We start from the raw sequence: 14,154 nt of genomic DNA on the forward strand, positions 1-14,154 counted from the left end.
GATTGAGTGCCTTGAAGGCAGCAGGTTAAAAGAGGGTTTTTTTGGGGAAAGATTTGTTTACCTCCTACCTCGACTATAGGAGAGCTGCTGGAGGTGGTGGGGCCTTTATATTCCCTTAAGACCGAAAAGGTGGCTCCAGTGTCCAGGAGGAAAGATATTGGGTGGCCGTCCACAACCATGGATACCCTGGGCTCTTGCTTTGTTATAGAGATGGTCGGGAAGGGCCCAAGGCTCCTTCAGTCCTCCTCAGCGAGGCCCACCATAGGTGGTGTCCACGGTTCGGGGGACTGTGGGGCAGCTGGTCCCTCACCCCTTCGGGCAAGGGGGCAATCAGATCCCCAATGTCCCTTCTTTTTGCATTTTGGACAAGGAGTGGTGGGTGGCCTGGGGGTGGGGCAAGCCTTTGCCCAATGCCCTTCCTTTCCACATTTAAAGCAGGCTCCAGGTGGAGGCTTAGAGGTGGAGGCTGTGGGAGGGCGCCCAGGGGGTTTGATAAGCCGGGCCAACATCTGGAAGTTGGCGTGGTCAGCCTTTTGTTTTCAACGTTCTTTTTCCTCCTCCCGATTATGAAAAACCTTGAAGGCCACTGACCGGATTTCGGTCTGAGGGGTTGCAGGATCCTGCTCTAATTTTTTAAGTTTAGTTTTAATGTCGGGGTAGGATTGGGCCAGGAAATAGGTCATAAGGACATGCCGGCCATCTTCTGAGTTGGGGTCTAAGTTAGTGTATTGTTGAAAGGCCTGAGTTAATCTATTGAGGAACTCAGAGGGAGTTTCCTCCTTTTTTTGGACAATTTCTTGAATTTTTTGGAAATTGACGACCTTGCGAGCTGATTTTTTGAGGCCAATTATTAAGCAAGAGGCAAAACGTTCTCGAGCCTGGATTCCCTGGGCTGTGTTATCTTTTTTTTTTTTTAAAAAGATGACCGGTAAGGGGATCTTAACCCTTGACTTGGTGTTGTCAGCACCACGCTCAGCCAGTGAGCGAACTGGCCATCCCTATATGGGATCCGAACCCGTGGCCTTGGTGTTATCAGCACCGCACTCTCCCGAGTGAGCCACGGGCCGGCCCCCCTGGGCTGTGTTATAACCCCAATTAGGTTCCTGTTCTGGGACTGCTTGGGGGCCTGGCGGGTGATTCGGATTGGTATGATGGGTGTCAGTGGCATGGGTTTGGGCTGTATCCCAGACCCTGCGGCGTTCCTCTGGGAGGAGGGTATTGGCTAGGAGCATGAAGATGTCATGATGTGTGAGGCTGTAGGCCTGCAGGATCCATTGGAATTCTTTAATGTAGGTGGTAGGGTCGGTAGAGAAAGAGAACGTCAGCTAGGGAAAAGTGAACATGGACCCTAACTACTCCTTCAGCCCCAGCTACCTCACATAGTGGGCGATTGTTAAAGGGGCGGGGGGAGGTCCTCGGGAACGGGTGAAAGGGGGGCTTAGTGGGTCAGCAGGAGTAGGTGAGGGTAAAGACGGGGGAGTGGATGGCACAGGAGGTGCAGAAGGTGACGGAGCGGACGCCGGAGGCACTGGGGGAGGAGGAGGTCGGTAGGGTGGGGGTTCATCAGCAGGGTTGAAGGTGGAAGAATTGAGGGGTGACTCTGAAGAGGGTTTACAGGCTAAAAGGACTTGAGAGGGAGCACAGGAGGAGCAGAGGGCGGGGTTCTGAGCCAAGAGGCGAAAAGCCTCGATTTAGGGGATCTCCTTCCATTTTTTTAGGCGCTGGCAGTAGTTAAAGAGGTCTCGTAGAATGTTAGGATCTAGTGTGCCCCAGGGGGCCATGTGTTTTGATTATCTAAAGGATAATAAGGCCAATCTTGTGTACAGAATTTGGTGAGGAGTTTGGGCTCAATATCCGGCCTGAGGGAAATGTTGGTGAGGTTTTTCAGAAGGCATTGAAGTGGAGAGTCCCCTAGGGAGGAGGAGGAAGCACCCATTCTGGTCTCTTAATGGGAATTTAGACAGAAATCAGACAGAGATTTAGTGATAGGACAGATCCTTTGGCCGGTTGGGAAAGGCGAGATCCTAGAGGGCGTCCCCAGTAGGTCACGTCAGTCCCGGCAGGTTCAGGTACGAACCAGGAGGAGAGAAGGGAGGTGTGGGTCATCACTCAGACCTCCACTTCTCTAGGGCAAAAGCCCGTGCCTGAAGGAACCTAGTGCCAGGATTTTCTGGTCGGGTCTCGGACCCGGGAAGTGGAGAGAAGAGAGTGGTGGACAGGAGGGTGAAGGAGAGAACAGAATGGGGCTTTTAACCTCCAAAAATGAAAGTAAAAGTTTACCGGGGCTTTGGAACCTGTTATAGTTTGGGAATTTATGGTGGTCGTGAAGACTGTGGTGGGGTGGGGTATAGGCGTTAGGGGCTACTGGACGATCTAGACTCCCTGTGGTAGCCTGAAAAAGGGCTGGTGCCCTTTAGGAAAGGGGGCTTACCTAATGATGAGCCGGTGGTGAGTGGAAGGAGCCAGCGCCGAAAAGAATGGACGAGGGTGGACCGTCAATGGTGAGTGGTGGAAGGGAGGCCAGTCCTGGCGGGACGGAGTTCCCGAGGGGCGACTTGGAAGGTGTTGCCACTGCTATCCGAAAAGTGTCGCTGCTCGAGAGAAGCTCCGTCCCGGGTTTCGGCACCAAATGAAAGGACGAGTCGACACCAGTTGACAATCCACCAGAGAGAGCTCGTTTATTAGGCGGCACACACACACATATATATAGGGCTTTTAGGGAAGGCTGATTGGCTTAAAATACAATCCCTACTTAGCATACCGCATGGGGCTTGGGGTGAGCTGATTGGTGTGCGATTCGCGCCGGCGGGAAGGAGAGTACGGAAGAGAAGGGCAACCAGTGCCATGATGGGGTGTGGCCGAGAAGGACTTATGTGATCAGGGTGTGATCCCTTGGGGCATTTGGGTTCTTACATTCCTCGGTGTGATCCCTTGGGGCATTTGGGTTCTTACAGTGTCCTTGTGCAGGCAGCTTGTCTGGAATTCTGCAGTCCTGAGGAGGTTCTTGCTCTCAGTCCTGTCTCAGGCATGTGTGCCCAAGGGCTTCTTGTTGGTGGCCTCCTTGACTCTGTTTTGCTAGAGTTTGACAAGCGATTCCCTTCTGATACCGGCAGTGTTCACAGTAGCAGAATGATGTAAGTCATTTTCTCTGTGTGCAAAAGGGAAACAACTCTAAGATATGGCTGAGCTGCCTGATGTTGCCCCTCTCTGAATTGGAGTTACTACTGGTAGAAAAGTGTAACAAAATCGTATATGAGGAACCTTACAGAGGGATGGAGACTAGAATTCCTCTAGCCCAAAGCCTTCCCTTTACAAAAGAGGCAATTGATATTCAGGCAGCTAATAATGAAGAAAAATGACTTTTTCTAAAGTACACCTTTGAGCTAGTGGCAACCTTCGCCTTCCTTCTCTGGTTTGGGCACTGTTAGGGATCAGCCTATCCAGTAGAATGCACTGCACTGATGGGAAGGGTCCAGGTCTGGGCTGTCTTGTACAGTAGCCACTGGTTGCATGTGACTAATGTGATGAGGAACTGAATTCTAAAATGTATTAATTTTAATTAATTTAAATTAAAACCTGTAGTCACATCAGTGCTGGCAGTAGACTGATGCCAAGCAAGAACCTAAATAAGCCAAGCTGCCCTGCACTTTTTACCCAGGGCAGGAAAGCTGCTGGTGTGGTCTCAGGGCCTGCCCCTTCATCCTTTTTTGGGTTACTATCAGGAGTTAGGATGAAGCAATTGTAACGTTAGCACACTGTTGCAGCAAACTTTCAAAGGACAAAAACTAACCGCCCAAAGCAAGTAGGAGTGCAGGGCCTTCCCTCCAGAGAGCTGTTCTGCTCTCAGTTTCATCCGGACTGCTTTGATGAGGTGGACTACAGGTGCCTCTAAAGGTCTGGTGACAGCTACCTTGTTCCTAAAAAGTTTAGGTAGTTGTTCATTTCCTACTGCAGATGGTCCCTGACTTGTGATTTTTTGACTTTACGAAGTTGCAAAAGCTGTATGCATTCAGTAGAAACTGTACTTCCAATTTTGAATTTCGATTCTTTCCTGGGCTAGTGATGTGACCTACAATCCTCTCATGATGCTGGGCAGTTGCACCGAGTCACTGCTCAGGAGATCACGAGGGTGAGCGACCGATGGTCTACAGTGCACTGTGTTTCCTGATAATTTTGCTCAAGTGCAGGCCAATGTGAGTGTTCTGAGCACATTTAAGGTAGGCTGGGCTGCACTAGGATGTGCAGTGGGTCATGTATGTTAAATACTTTATGATATTTTCAACTTACGATGGGTTAATGGGATATAACCCACTGTAAGTGAGTAGCACCTGTATATGTTATCCCTAACAGATCCCAAATAATGAACAGGAAAACAAAGACAGAGTTTCAATATCACTCAGAAAAAAAAAATGCCTAAGACAAATAGATGCTGATTCCAAAGAGCCATCTTGGCCTCGACCTGAGGAAGTGTGCTTGATATGAGGAATTCTGTGGTGACTCTTAAAGACAGTTCCAGGGTGGTTAGGGAGACAGGAGGATGGCAGGGAGGGAGGCCAGTGATGTCCTTGGGTGAGTGCAGGGAGGGACCTCAGCTCCTGGGCGAGATGGGCGTGTATCTGTCCAGCTGTCTCCTGGTCAGGCTCACCCACTGACTTCACTGCTGACGTCTCTGCTGTCCTGGCCCCTCAGTGGCCAACATCGTATTTCATCCTTGCAATGGGCATTTCCTCAAGTCCAGCACTGGAAGGCCTGGGATAGGCCTAGCACGTCCACCCAGACTTCATCTGGCCCAGGGGCTCTGCGAGAGCCTGTGGGACCAGCAGCAGTTGAGGGACACTCAGGGATGTGTCCAGCACAGACCCCAAGCCAACTGAAAGCAGCTTCGCATGTTGGTTCTTGTAAGTAGACTTTGCCTTGTGTTTCCTCTGCTGAGCTTGGGCTTTATATAGCACAGGTCCAGTAACAAATTTCATACCTTGCTGCCTTTGCCAGTGTGTCCCCTCCCTGGCCGCTCAGTGCTACCCAGGTAGGCATGCTGCCTGTCCTGAAGGAAGTCCAGTCCTGTCTGGATCCTAAACTACTGGCTGGTTCCTCAGCACTCATGTGGGGCTGCTCTTTCACCAAAACCCCCTTCACCTGTGGCTGGACACTCACATGATATCTGCCCTTGTGGCCTGTGGGCTGTGCCTTGTGGTCTGTACTGAGCATCCATCCCCTACCCTGCCTGCCCATGTCTTCCTTCCTGAGTGTCCCCTTTGCTTTCTTCTCACCATGTCTTTTTTTTTTTTTTTTTTTAACATTTTATCCTTTGTTTCATATCATTCGTTTTCCATTTTCCAGTGTGTGAACTAAGGAAAATCACCCCTGCAGAGAAAGTTGGAGACGTGTAGCTGGGAAGAGAGAGGTGGGAGGAAAACGTCTTCTTTTTTTTTTTTTTTTTTTTTAAAAGATGACCGGTAAGGGGATCTTAACCCTTGACTTGGTGTTGTGAGCACCACGCTCAGCAAGTGAGCGAACCGGCCATCCGTATATGGGATCCGAACCCGTGGCCTTGGTGTTATCAGCACCGCACTCTCCCGAGTGAGCCACGGGCCGGCCCGGAAAACGTCTTCTAAACTAGAAACTGACGTGGGCAGCCAGGGGCACTGGCCAGTCTGACCCTGGCTCTGGTAGAATGGCAGGGCCATGTCCGCCAAGATTGCTAACCAGGGTCTCCATTCACACTCTGTGTCTGGCATGCTCTAAGTTACATTGTTGATGGAAAATGGAAAAGGAAGGGGCCAGATGATTGGCCTCGTGAAAGGAGGAGGGGAGCAGGGTGTGGTGCTTGTGAAACTTCACTGTGTATGTTTTTTAGTGTTTAGTTTTGAATCATGTAAATAATGTTTTAGTTCTGAACCATGTAAATATATATTTTAAAGTTTAAAGATGATTTTAAAAGAATATTTTTAAAAATTCTCTGAATCAAAATTTTAGCTTACAGTGGTCCTGGGTTGTTAATGTACCCGGGCACCTAGGAGAAACAAATGCAGATCCTCTGAGAACTCATAAAAAAATCACCAAACAACAAGGAACATAAACTTTGAGTCAGAGTCAGCAGAAACCACAAACAAAACATCAAATCTACATTGACTGCAAGTCTCAGAGTTATCAGATGTGGAATAGGATTATGTCTATGTTTAAAGGAATGAAAGGCATCAAAGCAAATGAAGCTTCTAGAAATAAAAAATAATAATTAACATTAAAAACAGGATGAATTGGGCCGGCCCGTGGCTCACTCGGGAGAGTGCGGTGCTGAGAACACCAAGGCCCCGGGTTCGGATCCCATATACGGATGGCCGGTTCGCTCACTGGCTGAGCGTGGTGCTCACAACACCAAGTCAAGGGTTAAGATCCCCTTACCGGTCATCTTTAAAAAAATAAATAAATAAAAATAAAAATAAAAATAAAAAAAACAAAAACAAACAAACAAAAAAAACAGGATGAATTGGCTAAAAAGCATATTAGACATAGCTAAAGAGACTTAATGACATGAAGACAGGATGAATGATTTCACTTATATGACGGGACTTCAGAAAGTTCATGAAATTAAAAGATAAAAATAAAAAATGCAAACTTTGTTTCTCAGCATAAGCTCCATCAAGTTCAAGATACTTTTGTAAGTGATGTGTATTAGTCTGTTTCTGTTGCTTATAACAAAATACCCGGAAGTGGGTAATTTGTAAGAAAAGAAAACAAAGTTTATTGCTTACAATTTTGGAGGCTGGAAAGTCCAAAGTCCAGGGAACATGGCTGGTAAGGGTCTTCCTTGGTGGTGGCTCCAGCCACACAGAGTATCACATTGCAAGATAAACAAGCTAAGAGAGAGAGAGACTGTATTAGTCCATTTCTGTTGCTTATACCAAAATACACAGAACTGGGTAATTTGTAAGAAAATAAAATTTATTGCTTACAGTCTTGGAGGATGGAAAGTCCAAAGTCCAGGGAACATGGCTGGCGAGGGCCTACCTTGGCAGTTAAGCAGGAGTCTCACATGGCAGAATGGTGGAGCAGAGAGAGCCTCTCATGTGCTCTCCTTTTAAACCCCTCAGAACCACACCGCTTACCACCATTATTAATCCCTTCATTAGGGCCTGGTCCTGAGAATCTAATCACCCTTTCAAGGCCCCACCTTTCAATTACCAAAACAGGATTTCCCACCCTCTATGGTTACAATGAGGATTAAGCTTCGATCACTTAAAAGTTGGCAGACACAATTCGATTTGTATCATGATGATATGAGCCATTTAGTCCACCTCTAAAGAACTGAGGGTCCTGGGAATTTAACCATGTCAGTGCAGTCTTTTTTATATTATTAGGTGAAGAAAAATGGATGCCCTTTAAAGATTCTTTAAGGTTAAGAAACAAAAGAAGTCAGATGGAGCCAAATCACTATAAGGTAGATACCTAATGATTTCCCATCAAAACTCTCACAAAATTGCCTTTGTTTGATGAGATGAATGAGCAGGAGTGTTGTCCTGTTGGAGAAGGACTCTCTGGTGAAGTTTCCCAGGCACCTTTCAGCTAAAGCTTTGGCTAACTTTCTCCAAACACCCAGCTAATAAGCAGATGTTATCATTCTTTGACCCTCCAGAAAGTCAATAAGCAAAATGCCCTGAGTATCCCAAAAAACTGTTGCCATGACCTTTGCTCTTGGTCTGCTTTTGCTTTGACCGGACCACTTCCACTTCTTGGTAGCCAAGTCTTTGATTGTGCTTTGTCTTCAGGATTATACTGGTAAAGCCATGTTTCATCTCTTGTTACAATTCTTCCAAGAAATGCATCGAGATCTCAATCCCACTTACTGAGAATTTCCATTGAAAGATCTGCTTGTCTGCAACTGATCTGGGCGCAAGAGTTTAGGCACCCATTGAGTGGAAAGTTTGCTCAATTTTTAATTCAGGATTGTGTAAGTTGAACCAATGGAGATGTCTATGACGTTGGCTATTGTTTCTGTTAATCATCAGTGCTCTTGAATTGGGGCACGAACGAGATTAATTTTTTCCTCAAAAATTGATGTGGATGGCCAGTGGCTGTGGACTTTATCTTCAACATCATCTCATCCCTTCTTAAAATGAGTTATCCATTTGTAAACTGCTGATTTTGGGGGACATTGTCCCCATAAAGTTTTCATAAAACATCGGTGATTTCACCATTCTTTGACCCAAGTTTCACCATAAATTTGATGTTTGTTTTTGCTTTAATTTTAGAAGAATTTATGTTCTGATAGAATCTCTTTTCAAACTGATGTTTCATTCTTCTTAGTGCCTCGAACTAGATGTTGTTCAGACATGTTATAACAAGTTGGTTTGAGTTTATTTTGGTGCGAAAATTTTTGCAATCCTTGCATAGTTTTTTCATAATACATATCTTCCATGATATTTTTTTTTTTTTTTTTTTTTTTTAAAAGATGACCGGTAAGGGGATCTTAACCCTTGACTTGGTGTTGTCAGCACCACGCTCAGCCAGTGAGCGAACCGGCCATCCGTATATGGGATCCGAACCCGGGGCCTTGGCGCTATCAGCACCGCACTCTACCGAGTGAGCCACGGGCCGGCCCAATTCCATGATATTTTTGAAGACCCCTTGTATAAAGTTCAAAGACAGGAAAAACTACACATTATTTAGAGACATATATATGGATTAATACTATAAAGCAAAGCAAGGGAATGTTTAACATAAAATTCAAGATTGTGATTATCTCTTGGAGGACAGGGGATGCAATTGGTTAGATACCATTGACATTTGAGGCTGGTAGGGGTGTCTTGTACATTTTAGAGTGTTGAGCAGCATCCCTGGCTTCCACCCACTAGATGCCAGGAGTGTCCCCCTCCCAGTTGTGGCACCCAGAGTGTCTCCAGACATTGCCCAGTGGCCCATGGGGAGCAAAATTGCCCACAGATGAGCACCTCTGAGTTAGAGTGATAGAGGTGTTCCAGTGCTGGTGTTCTGTTTCTTAGGCTGGTTGGTGGGTGTGTAGGTATTTTTTGTTTATTACTTAAAATGTCCACATATTAACCTTTATATATATATATATATAAAATATATATATATAAAAAATATATATATATATAAAATATATATATATATATATTTTTTTAAGAGTAAAACAATAATATACATTCTCTGGGCCAGTGACAGAGTGTTCTATTGGAGAAATGAATGTGGGAAATAGTTTTGCCTAGAAGCTAATAGCAAGACTTCTAAATGTATTTATTATTTAATTCCTTTATTGTAAAATGTTGAAGAAGCACTTTGGAAAAACAATTTTATTGAGATACAATTCTCATACCATATATTTCATCCATTTAAAGTGTACAATTCAATGGTTTTTAGTATCTTTTTTTTTTTTTTGTCTTTTTTCGTGACCAGTAAGGGGATTGCAACCCTTTGTGCCACCCGCACCGCGCTCAGCCAGTGAGTGCACCAGCCATCTCTATATAGGATCCGAACCCGCGGCGGGAGCGCCACTGCGCTCCCAGCGCCGCACTGTCCCAAGTGCGCCACGGGGTCAGCCCAGTATCTTTTTAAAAAAATTTTTTTTTCCCTTTTTTTCTGTCTTTTTTTGGCAGCTGGCTGGTAAAGGGGTCTGAACCCTTAACCTTGGTTTACCAATGCCATGCTGAACAACACTGAGCTAACTGGCCAGCCCATGTTTTTAAAAAGTTTTTACTGGAAGGCCGTTGCACTGGAGTGGCTCCAGCACTTTAAATTCCTACTGAGCAAACTGAAGCCCAGTGTAAACAGTAAACAAAACCAGAGACTTTGCCGGTCAGAAACTGCCACCTCACCTCTAACGAGGGACTCCACTCTAGCCCGTTGGGTGTATTTCTTTGTTTTGCATCCAGGAACACTTCTTAAGAGTTTCCTCTCACCCCTCCTGATGGGTGCTAAGCTACTTGCATCCTGATGCTGCCCAATTCATGGATTGCTGAATGCTCAAGTAACTCTTTAAAATTTAAACGTGCCTAAGTTGTTCTTTTAGTGGTATATTTACAGATGTGCAGCCATCACCACAGTCCATTTGAGAACATTTTTATTACCTCAGAAGGAAACCCTGTGTCCACGTCAGCCGCCCTGGGCACCCACTGCTCTGCTCGCTGCCTCTGGGGATGTGCCTGTTTTGTACATTTCAGACACGTGGGATTGTGCAGTGTGGGCTCCTCTGTGACTGCCTTCTTTCATTTAGCGTAAGGTTTTCAGCGTTCATCCGTGTCGTGTGTGTGTTGGTACTTCATTCCTTTTTATTGCTGAGTGCATTCCATTGCATGAATGTACCACATTTTATTTGCGCGTTCATCATGTAACGGATATTTGGTTTGTTATGAATATTGCTGCCATGAACACTCGTGTACAAGTTTCAGAATGAACATATGTGTTTCTTTCTCTTGGGTACACACCTAGGAGTGGAACTGCTGGGTCAATGGTAACTGTATGTTTGACACCTTGAGGCTGCTGGGCTGTTTTTCCACAGTGGCTGCACCATTTTACATTCCCACCAGCAGTGCATAAGGGGCCAGTGCTTGTTATTGTCTCTCTTTGATTCTGGCCATCCTAGCGGGTGTGACGTGGTATCTCATTGTGGTATTGATTTGCATTTCCCTGATTGTTAGTGATGTTGAACATATTTTCATGTGATTATTGGCCATTGGTATATCTTCTTTGGAGAAATGTCTATTCAACTCCTTTGCCATGTTTAAATTGGCATAGTTATCTTTTTACTATTGAGTTGTAAGGTTCTTTACACATTTGGAAGAGGCACTTTAAACATATCTTTCACTGAACTTTGTAATGACATTAGTGGGTAGTGATGAGTTGGTAAGCAATAGAGACTTGGACAGTTACATGTCAAACATTTAGAAGAGGCTCTTTACGTACAAGACTATGTTTAATTTAAAAAGTAGGATACAGGTATAATTAACAACTCATATGACAGCTGAGGAGACTGAGCTGCAGAGACACTGTGTCCTGAAGTTGAGGCTGGGGCAGGCTCTGTGCATCACACACAGATGATTAGAAGGAGTGCTGGTCACAAAAATGGTATCTCAGGTTTCTCAAAATAAAAATATTAATGTATGAGCATTACACCTGCACCTCATTAAGGAGAATTCTTTGTTTTCCAGCTTGTTTTCTGAGCGTCTTCTGTGCAGAATCTGGGCCTTGAGTACATGGGGGAGGGGAGGACAGAGAACAAAAGACCTTGGCTTTGCACTTGTGGGGAGTACGCAGTAGGTGAGGAAAGGGAGAGAGGGAGGGGACCCAGCCAGTGCCCCACGCTCCTCTCCCTCCTTCCCTCCTGCTCCTTCTCCTCTTTTCATCTTCTTTCCTTTCCTCTCCCCATTTTGTTCTCTCTCTCTGTCCCAAAAGCTAAATAGTATTTTTATTGGTTGCATCTGGCTTTTACGTGTTTGTTTTTTTTTTAATTTTTAGATTAAAATTACATTCTTTGCTCTCCCCTCCCCACCCCTCCCTCTCCGCATAAGATTAGTTCTGTTGTACTTTTAGCCGGGATGGTGCAGAGGCTCCTCCCAGCTCCATTCGGGCCCAACCTTGGCTCAAGGGTCGGCAGATCTGCACACCTTCCAGAATACTGTGTACACATCTGTCTGACCTTCTTTTTTGGAAGTTCATTCTACTTTATTTTTCTTTCTGGGTCTCAATTTTCCAGGGGCTTTTATGGTGTTGGGAAAATAGAATAGTTTGGTCAGGGCCCTCGTCTTGGGTCCAGTTGGGTGTGGTTTAAGCACATCCTTTGTAAGCAAATTGTGTCTGTGGAGTGAGTGTGCATGAACGCCAGTGTATCTTTTTTAGTTTTGTTGGTATTCTTGTGTTCTTCAGAGAGAGAGAGAGAGAGGAGTTTTAGTGAAGCAGGCCGGTGGGCATTTGCCCAGCTTAGCCATGATTTCCAACCTACAGTTTCCAAGGACCTTTGGGCCGGTTACCTAACTCATAGACCTGTGTGAAGGGGTCTGGTGACCCAGCCTGGCATATGAAGGGTTTGCGACCCAGTCTGATGGGCTTGAAGGGTCTGGGAGTTCCAGACCCAGCCCTAGCTCAACAATTGGCCCAGTCAGTGCAGGGTTACCGGCAGGTAAAAGAGCCCAACAACTGGCATGGTCACCTAGCTTTACAATTGGTGTCTCGAACAGGATTAAGAGCACTACAATTGGTGTTGTCAACAGGATGCCCACATTAGCCTAGCCCTGGCACCACAATTGGCGTAGTTGGGGCAGGATTAAGAGTGCCACACATGGGTGAGTTTATCCTTTGACTTTACAAATGTGGGTGCTTAATGATACACCTGCTTGGTTGTGCGTTCCTTTGTTGTCAGAATGTATCCCCTGTCTATCATGTGATACTGACCTACCAGGGCCCTCCTGTCCTCAGCCTCCTGATGCATAAATTAGGGAAGAAGAGGAGCTGCGGTGTTGGGATGTGACCCTGTGGCAGTTGCTGTAAAGAAAGAGACCACTCAGGAAGTGGGCGAGCTCTCCAGTGGGAGATTTGATTAGCAACAGAGCCACAAGCATGAGTCCAGCTCTGAAGACCCTCCAGCCCTCTCCAGACTCAGCTTAGCACCATTGGCAGCAGCAGATGGTGCTTCAGGTCACTTTTCAAGGATGTTGATTTCACATCTGACTCCTGTCCAAGGCTCCCGCGCTGGACCCAGGCCTGTGATTGAGAGGGGTCAGAGTCAGGTGCTAGTTGAAAGGAATTACAGGGAAGGGGGCCAAGACAGACAAGCCTGAGCACCGGGGCCTCTGTGGCCTCTTCCAGTTCTGCTGGGATCTCACTACTCTCAACACTTGCAGCAGCCATGAGTCACTTGGAGAATCTCGGGCCCTTCCCACTAAGAGAAAGCGAGCCGAGATGCCGGTTACCATTCAAGCTTTATTAAAGGAAGAAAATCTGCTGGGCTGTGCTCAAAGTAGCAGGCAGCCCAGGGCTGCCCTGGAAAGGGGACTGCACCAGGTGTGGGGGTGGTAGAATTTATATTGGTATGTTGGTGCCAAGAGCTGGGTGATACTATCAGGGAGGGTCATTATGCTAATGGGGATCGGGGTAGAGAACTGCGTCCTTGCAGAAGCAAAAGGGGTTTCTGTTTAAGTCAGGAGGCTTCTTGTAAAGGGAAGGGGGAGGGGAGGAGGTAGGCGGTGCCATTTTGTACTTGGGCTTGTCTAAAGTGGCACTGGTTATGTTGCAGATCTATTACCCACATGAAACACTGACAATAATAGTGAAATGGTGTTTATTATTGCCCTTTAGCCTGTTATCAAAAAGAGGACCACTGGATCCAGTAAAGAGAAGAGGGAAACTTTATTTTCCAGAAAAAGGAAGGAAGGGGAAAGGGGCAATATGCAGATTGAGGAACACAGGCCAGGCTGGACCGAAGACAAGGATTCTGCTGATCAAAGGAGGACAGCTAGTGCTTACGACTTCCAGTATCAGGTTCATGTGCATATTTGGTGAGCTCAGAGGAATGCTGTCAGTGTCTATGGCAAAGGCTGCACACGTGCACAGTGAGTGAATGTATCACAAAGGTGTGTGATTGTGCAGGCTCCATAGGCTGGCCATGGCTCGTTTTGATGTGGCCTCTATTATCAAAGAGGGAGAAGACTGTCCTTGGAGCCTGTTTCTCATTGGAGCCATTGGGCCCTCAAGGATGAGAAGGAGGGGTTGGTGGCTGGCGCCAGTGGACATGCTGAAGGTCAACGTAGGATTCCCAGCTAGATCTGATCAGCCTTATCTTCTGAGAGTTGTCTTTGCTTAGTTACAGAAAAGAGAACTTTGTAACAGTTAGTGAGACACATATTGCAGGCTGAGAAATAGTGTCCACCCCTTTTCCCTCCCCGTGGCCATTCAGTTCTAACAATGTGAGTGTCTCTTTAACAACAGTGAGTCCATTTTTCTGTCTGTTGGGACAGAAACCACTGTTAGTGGAAAGTCAAAGATATAGAGTCAGGAACTCAGGCTCCTCCCTGTGAGATAACCTGAAATACTCTTATCTTTAAAGCCATTTTAATCCACGTTCACCTAGTGAGCTAACTAGCCATCCCTATATAGGGATCTGAACCTGTGGCCTTGGTGTTATCAGCACCGCACTCTCCCTCCCGA

Source organism: Cynocephalus volans, chromosome 13 (assembly GCF_027409185.1).
Source record: "Cynocephalus volans isolate mCynVol1 chromosome 13, mCynVol1.pri, whole genome shotgun sequence".
NCBI classification, from domain to species: Eukaryota; Metazoa; Chordata; class Mammalia; order Dermoptera; family Cynocephalidae; genus Cynocephalus; species Cynocephalus volans.